The sequence below is a fragment of the Lampetra fluviatilis genome, chromosome 17, assembly GCF_964198595.1.
Source record: "Lampetra fluviatilis chromosome 17, kcLamFluv1.1, whole genome shotgun sequence".
Lineage (NCBI taxonomy): Eukaryota > Metazoa > Chordata > Hyperoartia > Petromyzontiformes > Petromyzontidae > Lampetra > Lampetra fluviatilis.
In genome coordinates this window covers 8,644,891-8,662,721 of record NC_136291.1, presented here as the reverse complement: position 1 = coordinate 8,662,721, position 17,831 = coordinate 8,644,891, and positions in this window count along the sequence as shown.

The window sequence follows — 17,831 nt, the reverse complement described above, 5'->3', positions numbered from 1 at the left end:
CCGATGATGCTGGATGCAATTACCAGCGAAACGTCGTACTCAAATTGTAAATGTTGTGGTTTCACGCTTCAACACACCGGTGGGCTAAAGCAGTGAACTATTTGTCTTTTGTCAACGTGACACTTTTTTACTGATTGGCCGTGTCGGGTGGTGGAGGGTTACGACACATTTATAAATAACGCGATCTAAACCCAAAAATCGTTGATTATGAACAATATTGGTCGCGAAAGCCTACGTGTTGAACTGTTACATTGTTTTCTGCTATTAGCACACAATGGCCTACACTTGCAAGGCATGTCAAGGGCTCATTAAACATTCATACACAGATGAGAGAGACAGATGAATTGCCCCCTAATCTATTATTTGCTCTCCACTTGTGTGAACATAACATAGTGACAGAGCTGGAGAAAAAAATTGAGGTGCACGACACTTGTAAAATCAGGTCAGAGGAGGAGTGGGAATCACGTTGCTCAGTGCATGGGTATCTAACCTCTTTGGCGTTAGAGGATTTGTTTTAACAGTTGTGTTCTTGTTGCTTTCAGACACACCGGGAACCCAGGGTTGGCAGAAATGCCAATCTTAAATAATGCATTTCACTTTGTAGGGTGACATTTGGTGTATGGCGTTGTCCAGGGAATTTCGGCTCAACCTTGGGGTTCTGTGACACATATCGTCCAGCTCTAAATATTTAAAGACCCAACTCATCGTAATACTCTGCGTGCTGCCTCTCCTTTGCCAGCCCAAGCTGTTGACATTGCGAATTTAGTGTCCACATTTCTAAGGCAGTCAGTCGGGTTAATATGTTTTAAGCTAAGGCACTACAAGAGGAACACAGGGGCACTACCTTCCTGTCACTGAGAATGTGAAATTGCCTTTTGTAGTGTCCATATCACATAAAACATGTATACAAAAGATTGCAGGACTGTATAGGCTATTTTCAAACCATACCCTGCCAAGAGGATTCTTAACTGGGGGAGGGGGGCAGGGGTGGAGGAGAGGGGGCGGTGGTGGAGGGGTTGCTATGGGCCCTTAGGGGTCCACAGGCATCGTTAGGGGGTCCATGAAGTGTAAAGGGTTCACAGGAGGTGTACAAAGAGCCAGCGAGTCTGCACAGAAAAAGGAGGTCCATAATATTTTGCGAGCAGCTGTAAAATGGGCCTTCAGCCCAAATGAGATGGAAGGACCACAACTCTGATTCACTATAGAATTCTGTGAACGTTGCATCGTGATGCAGAACACATTAGGCCTCACCACACTTGTTATGTACTTGTTTATGCACATGGATTAATTTGACTTCAGTATTACTGCTTAGTTCAGGTCATTATATGAAAGTAAAATGCAGAAATTGATTTTTGGCCAAAATGTACCCCTGCCTTCAATTTAGAAAATTATTTGTGTATTATTTCTCTTTGAACTCATGTACTTGTATAAAGCTCAATCATGCACAAACAAGCATGGTATGATGCATATTCAGAATTATCATATATTGTTGAAATAAATATTATGTGCTATGCTTAAAATATACTCTTCATCAAATACAGACATATAAAACTAGCGGGAAGTACCCAGTGTTGCCCGGGTCTTAAAAATATTTTAAAACTACTCTTAAAAATCTAACAGCAGTGCGTACTAACTGTGATGGTACTTGCTATGATTACAGCAGTGAATACTGACTGTGGTGGTACCTGCTATGATTACAGCAGTGAATACTGACTGTGGTGGTACTTGCTATGATTACAGCAGTGCATACCTACTGTGGTGGTACCTGCTATGACTACAGCAGTGCATACCGACTGTGGTGGTACCTGCTATCACTACAGTAGTACATGCTGACTCTATATCAGTATTTATCGACTGTATAGCACAAAGTACTCACCTGACAGAGTGTCGTGGTGAGGCCTAGTCTCATGCGGTGTTACATGCTATGATTACAGCAGTGAATACTGACTGTGGTGGTACCTGCTACAGCTAGCGATTGTATCATAGTAATAACTGCAAGCATCGGGGTGGGGGAGACATCACACAGTGAAGAATTTACGTCAGCGTTTAGTGTATTTTTATAGCATTTTTAACGCAAAAGAAAATGTCCCTCTGACTCCCACAGACTCCCACCGAAGTCATGCCACTTGGCATGGGCCGTTCCCCCCACCAAAGGCACGTGAGTTTGTATGGTCGTGCACGCGTCATAACTAAATGAATAATAGTGAAGCGCACAAAAATCGCACTAAATCGCTAGTTAAACTAATTTAAAGTTGACGGATGTAAAAAAGGAATAGCGCTTGCTGACCGCGGTGCTTACGGCGTGGTACCTGGCTATTTTTTTTTACATAAACCCCACCATTGGAGAGCCAAGCGCGCAACCACACACAAGAAGAAGAAGATAGAAGAAAAATATATAGATGAATATCTGACAATTAACAGCAGACCTTGATTGTGGAGTCTATTTTGATTTTGCTCTTGCATGAAACGAGGGATAAAAACTATTTTCTTTGCACAGTTATTATCTACAGTAGATCACGGGTCATCAAGGAAGTTGTAAATTAGATTTTAAGAGTAAATTACAAGAAATCCTCTCTGGAATAAATATATATTAAAATGTTTGCCACCTAAAAAGTTGTAGAGGCAAATATTAATAATTAACACGCAATATGATGTCAGCCACATATTTCTAGCCAATTAACGGAATGCTAAAAATTAGTCATAGATTTTGTTTATAAATACAATACTTAATTAGATGGTAGGACATTTCCACTCTAGTCGGAACACAAGTAGACGGACCTGAGTAACAACAGTTAATTTTCATATTCAAGTGCATGACAGTAATTTCCATAAGCAATTTAACACGTAGGCTTTCGCGACCAATATTATGCATGATGCTGGTTGCAATTACCAGCGAAACGTCGTACTCAAATTGTAAATGTTGTGGTTTTGCGCTTCAACACACCGGTGGGCTAAAGCAGTGAACTAATTTGTCTTTTGTCAACGTGACACTTTTTTACTGATTGGCCGTGTCGGGTGGTGGAGGGTTACGACACATTTATAAATAACGCGTTCCATAAGCAACTTTGAGATAATTTTATAAAATTGTATTTGGCCACATTGGACCTTTTTGTGTTAATGTGATTGAAGCTACAAAGTGATAATTGCTCAGAATAGTTAGAACACCGTAGTAATTGGATTTTTAACAAATGCCAAATAACCTTTCAAAGCTGTATATGCAAGAACTGTTGCGCAGAGTGTGTGTAGGCAGAAAAATATAAAATTAGATGTGCGCATAAAAGTGCAATATTATGGGAGAGTGGTGGCATATTGGTTAGCGCGTGATGCAATGAACCTCGTGTCTTGTGTTCGATTCCCCAGCCAAGGCTGTCATCAGCGATGAGTGAACTCTGAACTGGTCCTGAACACCCTCTTCACGAACCAGGACTGACCAGTGTGGTAAAATATAGACTAACGACTCTCATAACCTACACGGCGTGGGCATGGTAGTGGTGGTGGGGGGGTGTGATGCCTCCACCCAGTAGTGGATTTAATATTAATTATAAGGTGAAAAACTTTATTTTTAAATAACATGTTTGTGAATGTTGCCGAGATGTATTGTTGCTTCTGCCTAATTGACGTCACAAACCATCCAGTCTGTTTGCTGCAGGGAACAGCTACATGACAGAACACCCATATTTTGTTGAGAGCACACAGATTCCGCTCTGCAATTAACAACGTTCAAGCCAAATCGTATTCCAGCTACAAAGTTGTGATGCTGCATTTCAAAGTGCCTCTGTATTTTCCGCATTTGGTCATGTTTTTAAGGCTGGAATTGAGTTGGCATTTCAATTCGACTCAGGTGAAGAGGTCCAGAAGCATTAATTCCTGCAAACCTGATTGCATTTAGCGCGTGAGCGGGAGTTGGGGTGCTTTACGAATCCTGCTCGTGGATAGCGGACAGCTTAAAGCTCTGTGATGTCACCTTTGGCCATGGCTAAATTGGCAAATGCGCACACATATGCTAAGCACTTAATCGGATTGAAGGGAATCAATTCTCCACTCTTAATACGAGTCTGAATGGTACTCCTTAACTCGGAATCGGCTACACGTAGGTGGTGCGAATCGGTTTGCACATCCAAAAGCATCGATTGCAAATAAATCAATGCCTCTAGCAAACGTAGTGAATGGATCCATTTACAGTTACTAAAGTTAGCGATTGCAGCTGTGCTTGTTAACACGATAAATAAAATAAAACAATATGAATCATGTATTCTCACACACTCTGACGAGTGATTTATTGCAAATTTTGAAATATTATTTTCCGCCTTGTCTATGGCTTTAAGCGCAACAATTCGATGGATTTTGGTCCAGTATCCCAGCTTAGCTACTTGCACCCTCCCCCTGAGTCACTTATAGGCACCTCCTAAATGCAAATGTTTGTAATTAAGTGTAACGAACTGGTCCGTGACAAAAACTAATTTCTTTCAACAAACTACTGCTAAAGGTTTACAAAGAAAATAGTCTTGAACAAATTGAAAGTTAATTGTTTTAGGCCAATTTAACGTGTTTAATGTCTGCAATACTATTTTAAATAGGCGGGCAGTATTAAATGTGCATAAAAATTGAATATACCGTGTAATCCTAAAGGTTGTCAGCAAAGGCTGTGTTTTATTCAGCCAAACTTTAATCATAAGTCATAAATATGAAACCTACCTAAAAGTCCAAAGGTTAAATTAGACGTAAAATCTTGAAAATATTAACGAATACGGAAATGCACAACGTTGTCCACAATTTATGTTTACAGTGGTGTTGCCTTTCTGCTCCTATTACAACGTACAGAGTGAAACTCTATTCAACAATAGAGCCCCTTGGCTGCAAAGCAACAACGTGGAGCGGAAGTCACGAATTAAGAAACAGAGAACGTTTGTCTATTAGAGCCCTATTATAAAATACCAACAGAGAGTGTAGGCCAAATACCCATTGCAGGTGCACTCTAGAGCACTCCCTAAGTAGAGACCTGTCTGCCAGCATTGAGCAAGGAATTGCAGGGCTGCACCTTTTCCTTTCCCTACGTTAAATACTCGCCGTGCGCACGAAGAGAATAAACACCGATGCCATTAATGTTTTGAAACCGTCAAAGGTTTTCATACAGCTGAGCAGCTACATTGCAGTAAGAGCCGGGCTATCTGATTTTATTTAACTAATCGATTACTCTATCGATAATCGGTTTGATTACTCGACCAATCCGATGACATGAAGCTGGTTGGGGAATAGAAGTCTCACCTCAGTTGCCATGTGTGCCACTGGACGGGGGGTGATGGGAGGGCCTCGTTGACGTCATCAGCTGCATCACGCTATCTGCGGCTTTTTTTTAAACTGGCCCAGGTAATCGACCAAAATAAATGGGTCATTACAGGTTTTAGCGAATTAATCGATCTTAATCGGCTCATTGCCCCAGCTCCCGCGTGTTGCTATTTTACAATGACACTAACTTTTTCATATGGGGAAAAATTAAATTACATTTTTAAAAGATGTTTAAAAACAGTTGCGATATCCATTTGGGTGTTCACAACAGATTGATTATGTAAGCCACGTCAACTGAAAATCCTGGGCTCCACGGGCTTCTACCACCTAGCTTCCCAAGTTGACCTCGGGCACATTGCCTCGTATTCACATTGGCAAGCAACGCTTCTTTTCGCATAGCTGATTTTTACTTCCGTAAAAGCAGCTGTCCCCAACTCCACGTTTCACCCACTCACTCCTCCTTATCCCATGCTAATGCCATATTCATCCATAAACCCCAAGACCTAAAACTGCACCCAACACATCAGGCTGTCAAGTTTGAGATGCACAAATGCACGAGATGCCCCTGCTGTGCAGCGTTAGGCTCTTAAATGCAAGTGGTCTCTGCGCAAGTTGGGGAGCGGCAGTGTAGCGGCCGACACGCTGCAACTACGAACCCGGCCACCCAAGTTCGACTCAACGCCCGCGGCCAACCAACACCCATTGACGATTATATGGACCGATCCTGGGCCTCTCCTATGTCGACTCAGCCACAAACGAGCTACCTGGTGCAGTGTGTAAATATCACCACGAGGGAGACGATGGCGGCCGGGCGTGGTGCTGGCCACCCCACCCCCTCGGGTGCCGTGCGAGCCTTCATAGGTACACGCAAACAGCACTTGCCACAACAGTCTGTTAGGGGCTATACGGGAATATTTGTGCGGGGGGGGGAGGCAGGGGGTGCAATTTCCGTCAATACGTGAGATGCGTGTACATTCGCATGTGACAAACCAGCTTAGTTATCTATTTACGAGGAGCGGTGGAATTAGCGCAGTGTGCCCTGAACTCCCGAGTTCCATTCACGCTCATAGCCAGCATGAGTGCCGAGTGATATCTGAACCAGTCTTGGGCATCTTCTAGGTTGATTCGGCCATAACTGAGTACCTAGTACGGTATGAAAATAGCACTGGGGGGATGTGGCCGTCTGAGGTCAAGGCCACACAATCTACTCGTGCACCTCAATAAGTGCTCGCTCAACAACACTTGCCCAAACGGTCTGTAGAAGCCTACGACGAGAGCCTTTGCCCATTGTGAAAGCAGCAGCATTATTTGATTGTAAAACCGGATTCTGCTGAGGACTCCCAGATAATTAAAACCAATCTAAAGTGTGCTTGCTTAAACAAATGCCCCCTCCTGGGGCCTGCCGAGGCTCGATCGTGACGGTGGAATAGACCATCCTCGTCTTCCCCCAGTGAATGGATGTTTTTTTTTATGTAAGGAGCTTTGAGAGTCTGTGGCATTTAAGTGCTATATAAATTTAAATTATTATCCTTAATTTAAGTCTAGGACGGACAGTAGACCGGCAGGGTTCAAATATGAGATTTTAAATATGATATGGATGAGATTTTTATTTGGATATAAATGTTAAGCAAATTTGTTTTGAACAGCATGTAATGCTGACTCGGGTTAGATTAGGTTAGCCTAGCTGAAGCTAAAATCTACAATGTTTGTAAGTATTAACCTTTTTTAATACAATACTGCTACGATTAGAGTTTAATTAATTTGCGGTACACAAATAGCAGTGTGTCCCGTGTCTACATTGACCTCGTGACTATCGTCAAGACGGGCTCCGAAATCGGCCCAGGTAACACATTCCTGCGGAGGGAGCTGGTAGGAACGTTGGGTTGCTGGGTCAATGGCCAGGGTCAACGGCGGCGTGGTGTATTCCGAAAATATGCCCGACTGTGAGGGCGGGCACAAGCCGGCGTGAGTAGGTTAAACGTTGAGTTTTATAAGGGCACCACGGGGTGACCAGTCCCTCCCCACCCAGCCCTACCCCTCTTCACCTGAGGACGGCTGCTTGCGTTGTGGCCGAAACGTCTTGAGAATTGTATTTTATTACGTTTTATTTTTATTATTTTATTATTTCCCTTCTACGTGACTTTACCGAAAGAACCAAGAAGATGAATCCCTGCAGTCACGAAAGCTTTAAATCGATAAATAAATTAAGTTATAATAAAAACAAAATTCCAATAACACTGGTCAACAAAAAAAATCCTTTTTTTCTGGCCTGGACTTTTGCAGCTGTTTTAGACTAATTTCAGGGTGCTGATTCCAAATCTGATCTCAGATTTGCTCGATCACATCTCATTTTATGCTATCGGCATACCCCATTTTCATTGATTTTACCCGAAATTAACTCTGTCACTTATGATTGCAAGTTGTTGCGAGTCAGTGACTGCTTTAGTGTTGAAATATTATGCTGTATTTTTAGGATAGTGTGTTTATAATATCATTTTGTGCAGATATCCACATTTATTTTATATTTTTCTTCTGCAGTTTTTATTGAAAATGCAATATTTGATATCTCAAAACCCTGATGTGATAGACAAAAACTGATGCCAGATTTCGAATCAGCACCCCAAAATTACCTTAAAACCGTTGGAATACCTTATGCCAGAAAAAGTGTGTTGACCAGTGTAAGAAAGTAATATGACTTTTAAAATCGCAGCCTTTGCGATTTGCTAATCGCATTGTTTCAAATTGCGATTTCGATTTGAAATCCATTAATCGTTCAGCCCTCGTCAGGAGCCGCTAGGTTTTTTTTTGTTCCCACTGCATCAGCCAAGCCGTGCTGCTGACATGGTTTGATGACTCATTATCGTGCACTGGCTGATGTATTTCTGAATGACGTCACATACAATGAGCGCGTCATTAACATGTCACTGTTTTTGGCTCTGCATTGCAAATATCCAGTGGAAAACTACCCCTACCGTGAAGGCAGCGCTTTGGCTCTGATGTGCCGGGAGGAAAGGAAGTACAGGGCAATGCCAACTAGCTTTCTAAGCTGTTATGGAAACACAGCATCCAATATCTTGTTCACAGGTCTCCACGTAAAACTCAAACTTCTAGCTTTGCTTAACAATTACAGTCTCACCTCCTCTCATCCCTTTTCATCGTAATAATATATTCCTGACTAATAAATAGCTCCTGATGTTTTCATGCCCTTAAACAAGTCTTTGTCTCCTTGCTGATAGCCTCATGTTTCAAACTGATCGGGTCAGCCTCAGCAGGCTTCGTGAAGAATTGTTTTTTAATCAATAGCATGATTAAGACTGGAGGAATCCGATGAGCTATGAAGCTCTTTTTCACAGCTGTCCAGTTAGGGACGGGTCAGCAAGTTGCATGATGGTGTTAGGTGCTGGCTCCCAGGTTGTACTCCATTAATATTCACAGGATTTGTTTTCATTGTAGCATTATTGTTTTATTATCATGACAGTAGTACAAATGAACCCATTATATTTTTTATGACGTAAATAAATTAAACACTGTTCTGTACCTAGGCGTAATATTTGTTTTGGGCCTATTGGCCATCGAGAAATGTTTAAATGAGCAGCACTTGTTGAAGCACGCAAACTCTGGACCAATCGTCTTCTCAGTCTCACCGGCATCGTCGATTACGGTAATATAAGCATTTCCGGCATTCGGTTAGGAAAGTCACAAAATTTGCACACGAACGACGCATTCTCGCAAGCACCCGATGCTCCGTTTTTAAGATTTTAAATTAAACATCTCTGAATGTTATTATGTTTTTAAGTAGAACATTTTATTTATTCATTAAAAGCTTATTTCATTTTACATCTGGGCGACTTAATTGAAAACGACATTTCGTGTGAATTTTTTCTCGTTAAGTAGATGGCCTTGCTGGTGGCTCGGTTCGATGCGGACTTTCACCTGTTTGGGATTGCGGGATCGAGACAAGGCGACATAGAGCTGCTGGCCGTGCAAGAAGACCGCCGTCTGCAGATCGATTCCAACGTAATCGAAAGTCTGTCCCTGCGACTTGTTGATTGTGATAGCGTATGCGGGGATAATGTGAAATTGTCGTCGTCATCGCAAAATAAATGGCAAAGTCGTGTCGGTGGGGTCCAAGTCAATTCTGGGAATGAACACCGAATCGCCTCGTTCTCTCTGTCTCTCTCAAGCGTTCATCATATTAATGGGAATAAACACCGAATCGCCTGGGTTACACTCGGAGATGATCCGCGCCTTGATGAAAGATCTCGCGAGCTCCTCAACAATTAGTCGCATGCCGTTGCAAAGTGCTTTCTTTGGGTGGAGATTCCGCAGAAGCATGATGATGACGCCCTTCTTCAGCAGCAGGACGTGTGGTGGCATTCCCGATGGCGTCTGGTCGTTGAGAAACTCGACTGGGAAATGTCTTGTGTCACTGAGATCTTCGCTCATGACAGAATCGGTGCTGTCGTAGATTGCGGGCTCGCCAGGCATCTGTCGGATGATCTTGCGGTTCATTTTGAGTGTCTGTGCATGGTTGGTGCTACAATGACTCGCTTTGAAAGGTCGTCTATAGACATATCTGCAATGCTGCCGAAGATGGATTTGATGAGATCCTCCGTTGCCACCATCTGCTCGTGGATTTGAATTGTGCCCTCTTCGAAGATTCCCAGCACTGAGGGGCAAAGGTGCCTGTTCCAACTTTAAGCAGCCATTCGTTGTGCTCATTTTGTCCCTCGCTGTGCGTGTTTGTTGTAAGCATGAGCTGCGTGAAGTTCTTCCACAACCGGATTGCCTTGACGCAGCACTCAACGATGTCTGTTCACGTTCCTCGCTGCACAACGGGAAGAGTCTGTCGGATGTCGCCGACTACAACGAAGACTTTGCCGCCGAATGGTTTGTCGATGCCCATCACCTCGCGCAAGATAATTTGTTACTGGAAGTGAAACAACTTTAAGGAACATTATGAAGGCAAATAGAGAGAGAAGAGTGGGCCGCATCTCCTTGGCCTCTCCTCGCTCTTCTCTCTCTCGCAAGCATTCATCATATGCATCAAAGAAAGATAGATAAAGTAGTGCGCTTACCAACGTAATTGAACGTCTGTCCGTGCGCCTCCGTCGTTCAAACCTACGCGCCCCTGCATGAAAACGACGGGAAGTGCAGCGTTCATCACAGATAAAGCTATGTATAGATTTCCCACAATGCTGCACCAAAGTACTGTAAAGAATGAGTTTTTCTTCAATGTTTTGAATTGGCTACTCGGCATGTGAAGAGCCATTACCTCCAACACGCCAACCAGCCCAAAAACGTAGCTCAGATTCAGTTGCACTTCGTGTTGTTCGGCATGATATCTGGGGAGCTTCTTCATGACATTGGCAGGTATAGCAAAACGTTGGACAACGGTGCTGAAAAACACGTGGTTACAAGCCAAGGACTCGTTCGGAGAGCCGTACATCACAACCGCAAAAACCTATGCATTAGTATAACCTAGCGAGGTAATTAACGTACGCAATTCAGAGACTGATGTGTTACTTCTAAATTTGTTTCTGACTCGTGATTTAAACCATATTTCCTAAGTGTAACTAGCTAATTATCTCAGCCTGGTCAGCAATGACTGCACAAAACATAATATAAAATTTCACTTAGTTTGGCTTATTGCAGCTCTGAGATCTAAACGTGATTTATGATTTTCAGGTGATAAACACGCTTTTCAGTGCAAATAAAAGATGCACTGCTAGTGTGGACAAAGAGTCCTTGTGATGTGATTTTAGAAGTCGTTCTGAGACGTAATATATTGGGGCCGTTCTCTGGTGCAGGGTGATGCACTGCTAGCTGCTAAGTTGTGAAAGTACATTTCTTGGCTTCGACATGCCACCAAGGACACAATTGTAATATGCTTGTGGGGGTAAAGCAACACATTTATAAAATATAACAGTAATAACATCAATTGGATTCTATGTCCCATGTTAAATATGCTTTGGAGCACTTTTTATTGGTGTGGTGTTGATGGTATGGCATCCCACTAACTTGGGTTGCACAATGCATCCAATTTACAATAAGTATATAATTTCCACTCGCAGACATAACACAAATTTTATCAGCTGTGGCATTATGTGCATAGAACAAATAGGTTTAATATTAGATATAGGAGTCATTGCGTATACATTTCAAATGCATTAAATACATTTTATGTGGTTACGGCTAATTTGGCACATCGCAACAGTGACCAAAACACTACATATTACAAGTAGCTGAAATATATTGTAAAAACATAAAAAAATCCTTTATTCACCAAAAAACATTCATGGATGACTACCGTATCCGAAGGTCTTCAGTGAAAATTATACGATGGATATTAGCGTATTAAATAGAGGAAATTAAATTCATATCGTGGAGTATGGCACTTGTGCAGAGAAGACATTTAATTCTGCTTCACGGATTACTGAAGCTTATAAACGGCTTTTCTCCAAAGGTAAATGCCCCAATTTGGAAACTATCTGGGGGAAATTTGATTGAAGTGTCAGACCACAATGAAGAAATGTTTCACCACTTTCTATCGCACATTCTCAGCATTTGTCCTTGGAAAAGCCACTATTGTGTTATGAAAGAACGACTATTGTGTTATTTAGAAATCGTTACTTTCGGGAAAAAAATACCGCTTGCGTTATGGAATGTGACCTGCTGATGATTAAAATGGAGGATTATGAACAAAAAGAAAAATTCTTGAACTTTAAAAAAAACCTTTACAACTTTACAGCAGACAGGCCTTGAAGAATGTCATTTTGAATACAAAACATGGGAGGCTTGGATGCGATTAACCCTCAGCGGGGCTTATTAGCACGTCGCACCCTGGTACACGCTCGTGACTTTACCGAAAGAACCAAGAATATTAATTCCTGCAGTCACGAATGAATTCCTGCAGTCACGAAAGTTTTAAGTCAAAATGTAACTCTGAGTGTTAAAGGAGGAAACCCTGACTGAATCAGTTTTTTCGTTTTTGCTTCCTCTATCCAAAGCAGTAAATTCAATGAAGGGTCACAACATAAGCAAGACTTCAGTAGAAGCTGGGGTTTATGACATTTCTTCTATGTATTTTCTCTGCTGCAAAGGAATGGTACACGTGTAGCTCTGACTTATATGAACAACGTGAGACGGGGAGGACAATACGTGGAGGCATGGCGTGGCGCCCAAAAAAATCCGTGGAGAATGGCGGCTCCAGCGCGGTAAGAGGCCACCTTAGCTCTCCCCCAAGCGTGGTGCCAGGCAGCACGACAGAGGCTCCGAAGGGCACGGCTGCCCCGCTGGGAGCAAACCCGGGGCTAGCGCTGGATCCCCGGTCGCGAGAGAGCCGCCAGGTAAGGCGGAGGCCCCCCCTGGAATATACAGCTCTAAGACTTGTAAATTATAAAACACATTATATCAGGTATGTCCCACTAAGCTATATGGCTCTTTTTTCTGAAGCGACCTGGCCACAAACGATAGCTCAACGAAGTGGCTTATCACGTGGAAAAGTATAGCAGCCACATACTCGAAACGTATGTTTCTAAACGTGCAGGAACAAAAAAACAAACCAGGGGGACCTGGAGAAAAATCCACGCCACCACGGGGAGGGAGAACAAAACTCCAAATATACAGCAGGCGTCAGGGTCGGGTTCGAAACCATGCCCTCTTGTGTACCAGGCGAGGTAGTTAACGTCTCGCCACTGTGGCGCCCGTAGCGCCAAGGCAGGTAGGAACGGGCTCCAGCGGACCCACGGCCCGACATGAAACGCGTGGCCTTGCCGGAGTTGACAGGCGGTGCCCACCAGCCCCTACACGGTGATACACAGATCTGTAAGGAGTGGGCACACAGACCTGCAAGGAGTGGGCACACAGACCTGCAAGGAGTGGGCACACAGACATGTAAGGAGTGGGTACACAGACTGTAAGGAGTGGGCACACAGACATGTAAGTAGTGGGCACACAGACATGTAAGGAGTGGGCACACAGACATGTAAGGAGTGGGCACACAGACCTGCAAGGAGTGGGCACACAGACCTGCAAGGAGTGGGCACACAGACCTGTAAGGAGTGGGCACACAGACCTGCAAGGAGTGGGCACACAGACCTGCAAGGAGTGGGCACACAGACCTGCAAGGAGTGGGCACACAGACCTGCAAGGAGTGGGCACACAGACCTGCAAGGAGTGGGCACACAGACATGTAAAGAGTGGGCACACAGACATGTAAGGAGTGGACACACAGACCTGCAAGGAGTGGGCACACAGACCTGCAAGGAGTGGGCACACAGACCTGTAAGGAGTGGGCACACAGACCTGCAAGGAGTGGGCACACAGACCTGCAAGGAGTGGGCACACAGACCTGCAAGGAGTGGGCACACAGACATGTAAAGAGTGGGCACACAGACATGTAAGGAGTGGGCACACAGACCTGCAAGGAGTGGGCACACAGACCTGCAAGGAGTGGGCACACAGACCTGCAAGGAGTGGGCACACAGACATGTAAAGAGTGGGCACACAGACATGTAAGGAGTGGGCACACAGACCTGCAAGGAGTGGGCACACAGACCTGCAAGGAGTGGGCACACAGACCTGCAAGGAGTGGGCACACAGACCTGCAAGGAGTGGGCACACAGACCTGTAAGGAGTGGGCACACAGACCTGCAAGGAGTGGGCACACAGACCTGCAAGGAGTGGGCACACAGACCTGCAAGGAGTGGGCACACAGACCTGCAAGGAGTGGGCACACAGACCTGCAAGGAGTGGGCACACAGACCTGCAAGGAGTGGGCACACAGACCTGCAAGGAGTGGGCACACAGACATGTAAGGAGTGGGCACACAGACATGTAAGGAGTGGACACACAGACCTGTAAGGAGTGGGCACACAGACCTGCAAGGAGTGGGCACACAGACATGTAAGGAGTGGGGGGAGGGGGTGGTGGGTGGCATTGCCGATTCCTGTCAAAGGAATGGCAAAAGAGGCGAGGAAGTGCTGTTCGGTGACAGCGCTTTCAGAGATCGCCACTGGCACATTGTCGCGATATGCTTTCATGGCTTTATTTTGGTGATTTCGAAAAGTGTATTGGTTTAGCCATGTTTGTTGTAGTACAGAGTTAGACTGATGGCCTTAATCTTAGTTGTCTTGTGGTTGTTGTTGTTTGTTTGACTTGCATCCCACTGGGATTTTTGCACACAGCGTTGGTGTACGGTCATTTCTTGGATTTTCTGTTTGCACTTAGTCACATATTCACTTTAAGATGTTTTTTGTTCGTGTTTTTGTTTTTTGTTTGTTGCGGTTGCACCCGATTCAATAGCCGAATGGCTCACAGGGCTATACCTAATAAATTAACTTGAACTTGAATATCGCACTTGCATTCGGCCCCCTATTTCGAGTGCCTCTGAGCAGGCATCTGGCTGGGACTCTGCTCTCACGGTGAGATGGACATTGTGCATTAGTAGCCCCCCTTCTCCAGTAAGTTAATGACGTGAGTCCCAGCACAGGAACGGAGTTCAATTGTGTTTGTTTGGAACGTGTCGGTGACCGACTATGACAAGAAACAAAACTTTTTGACATGAGCACTAAAACCCGGTGTCCTCACCCCGTCATCTCATCGAATGGCTTCTCCTTTTCAAGCCCACTTCATTTTTCTTGACTGTCAATATAATTCCGATTGGTTATTCTGATGACTACATCATCAGAAAACCTAGCATGGTAAATGCGGTTTCAATTTATGTTGCTGACCTCACTTCTGAAATCGATTTTCTTTTTTAAAATATCCGACGTGAGAGCATGTCTTCTCCTTGCCTGACTTCTGATTTGTATTTGTGTCGTTGTGTTCATGCAGTTTCAGAGTTCTGCTGTCTTCTGTGCGAATGGCCACACACAATGTGGTCGTTAAATTTATTATAAATGAGACGGTGATGAAAGTTACTTAAAACCCCAATAGAGCAACTGAATGCCCCATTGCTATGGTAGAGTTCATACGTGGATGTCTGGGGGTGATTGCATGCACTGAACACGTGCAGCCCGTTCGCCAATCCACTGCTGAATGAGGATATTCACAGGTTGTGAGGGTTATTTACAATACTTCACCAAGCTGGTCAGTGCATGTTAGTGAAGGTGGAGGGATGAAAGTACCTAACAACAAAGTACTTGGCAGCACTACCCTCTGCTGCCCACAATGCCTCTGCTATAACACCTAGTAAATGTGCTCGTTACTAGCCCATTCAAGTTTTATACAGATTTTATCCTGCTTACTTTTTGAGGTCTGATGGGATCGGTGACATTGAGAATGATTTGGTCATAGGATATTGGCGTGACCTATAACAATACATACGTATTATTATTAACATTACTGCCCAAATACTTTTACCACTCCAATACCAATACCCGCCATTCGCCACTAAGTGACAGTGACGTCATCACGGCGCCTGTTGCTGGCCAGGTGCACTTGAAGGCCACGTGAAGAGACCCAGCAGGTGCCATGGGTTGGCTGACTGAGATGACTGGTAAATGCACCAGCTGTATGCCCTGCTGTGCCAATTTGCAGAATTTTAGCCGCCCGGTGCTCCACTCGTTGTTGTGAGCGTCGCTTCTCTGCCCTCCGTTGTTGCTGGAGGGCGACTGCCTTCAACTGCAAGCTAGCGTCCTTCACGAGCCTGCTCCATAGAGGCCGATCTTGATACCGCTGGTACTAGTCGTCGGCAAGTCCACTCAACTCCACATCATCCCGTACCATATCAGTCCATCTCTTCTCCAGCCCATGTCGTGCCCGTTTGGCTCCCTCTATGCGGCCAAACAGAAGTTGATTGGGCATGCGGTGGCTGGGGATGTGGGCTACATGATCCAGCCAATGCAGCTTTGCCTGCCGGAAGGGCTCACTGATGGAAATGTGTCCAGATCTTTCAAGGATTTGTGAGCTCCTCATACAATCTAGCCTGGTTGAACCCAGGATGGATCGTAGGCATGCCAGCCTAAATGTTTCTGACCGGCGCAGATGTTCGTTTAGAGGGATCCACATTTCACAAGCGTAGAGAAGGGGAGGGGGGGCATGACTGTGGCCAAGAAGACCCGAAGCTTCATGTGGAGCGACAGACCAAGTAACTTGCACACATCATTGCGCAGCCGATTTAAAGATAATGCCGTTTGACTAATTCGGAGTGAGAAATCTGCTGTCCAACCGGAGCTGGTCATAAGCATACTGCCTAGATATGGGGAACTCTCCAATCTCTCCACAACTGCTCCATCACCAATGGGGAGCTGAGGGGGTGGATTGTTTGGTGGCACAAAATACCCAGGTAGGTGCTTAGTTTTGGTGGGGCTGATGGCAAGACCCCACCTCTTAATGACACACTCCAGGTTCAGCAGCAACGCCTCCAACTCCTCCTCTGAGTGAGCAGCAATCACCAGCATACATAACATGGATGACCAATAGGGAGGCATCCCTCGGCTGCACGCGGGCATCGCTCATTCCATAGCGATACCAAAAAATCCTCCAGTACAGCCATGCAAAGCTTCTCGAACTACGTGGTGATGTTAAATAATGTGGGAGCCAGGGTACATCCCTGTCGCACCCCAAGGTGAACAGGGAATGGCTCCGACTCCTGCCCACTCGGGCCTGTCTACCATCATGAAGGCCCTTAATGATTGTGAGCAGAGAGTCAGGGACTCTGAAAACACGAAGAAATGCACACGGCCCTGGCCTGTTGATGGTAGCATAAGCCTTGACCAGGTTAATAAAGCAGAGATTAACGTCTTGTTGGAATTCCCTACAACTCTGCTAGGACCGCCTTGATCTGAAACCACATTGGGGCTCCGCAAGCCTCTCATCAACGTGCCTGGCAATGCGATGTTGAATAATCCTTGTCAAGACCTTTCCCGGCACATGGAGAAGAGAGATGCCTCCCCCCTATGGTTGTTACTATCTGTGCGGTCCTCCCTTTTAAAGAGGGGGACCACCAGGGCATCCTTCCAATCCTTCAGAACCTGTCCTGTGGTCCAGATGTTGTAGACGATGGGAGTGGGCCTGTCGTTTTCTCTCAACTAGCCGGAATACCTCCTCCTTCAGCCAGGGTCTCTGGGGAGGTCTGGACCGTATACCCAATGCAGCCGTTGCAGCTACATGAGCCAAAGTCCTGAACCTCCCCATTTCCCCTCAGTATCAGAAGGAGGGGGGCACGATGCTAACCCCAGCTGCAAGCGATGTTGAAATTCCTGCTTGAAGCTATCCTCAGCCAGTTGAGACTGTGGGTTGGAATGGGGTCCTAGATGGACATCCACTCCACACCTACCCACACACAACATGAATGCACATACACACTCCGTTTATGATGAATTGTCCTTTGATTTTGAAGGAAAAAAAGCAATATATCATGGAATAATGTTGTCACTTGCAGCCACCTGCACTGCTGTGACCTTTGAGACCTTTTCTAAAGGTTTGTACATTCCTGTCGCATTTCATGAGGCCAACTGTACAATCGGAGGGGATGAAGGAGCACATGAAAACGCCATCAGTCACCAGCGGTGTTATCGTTGCCGCAAGCTTCGCAAATC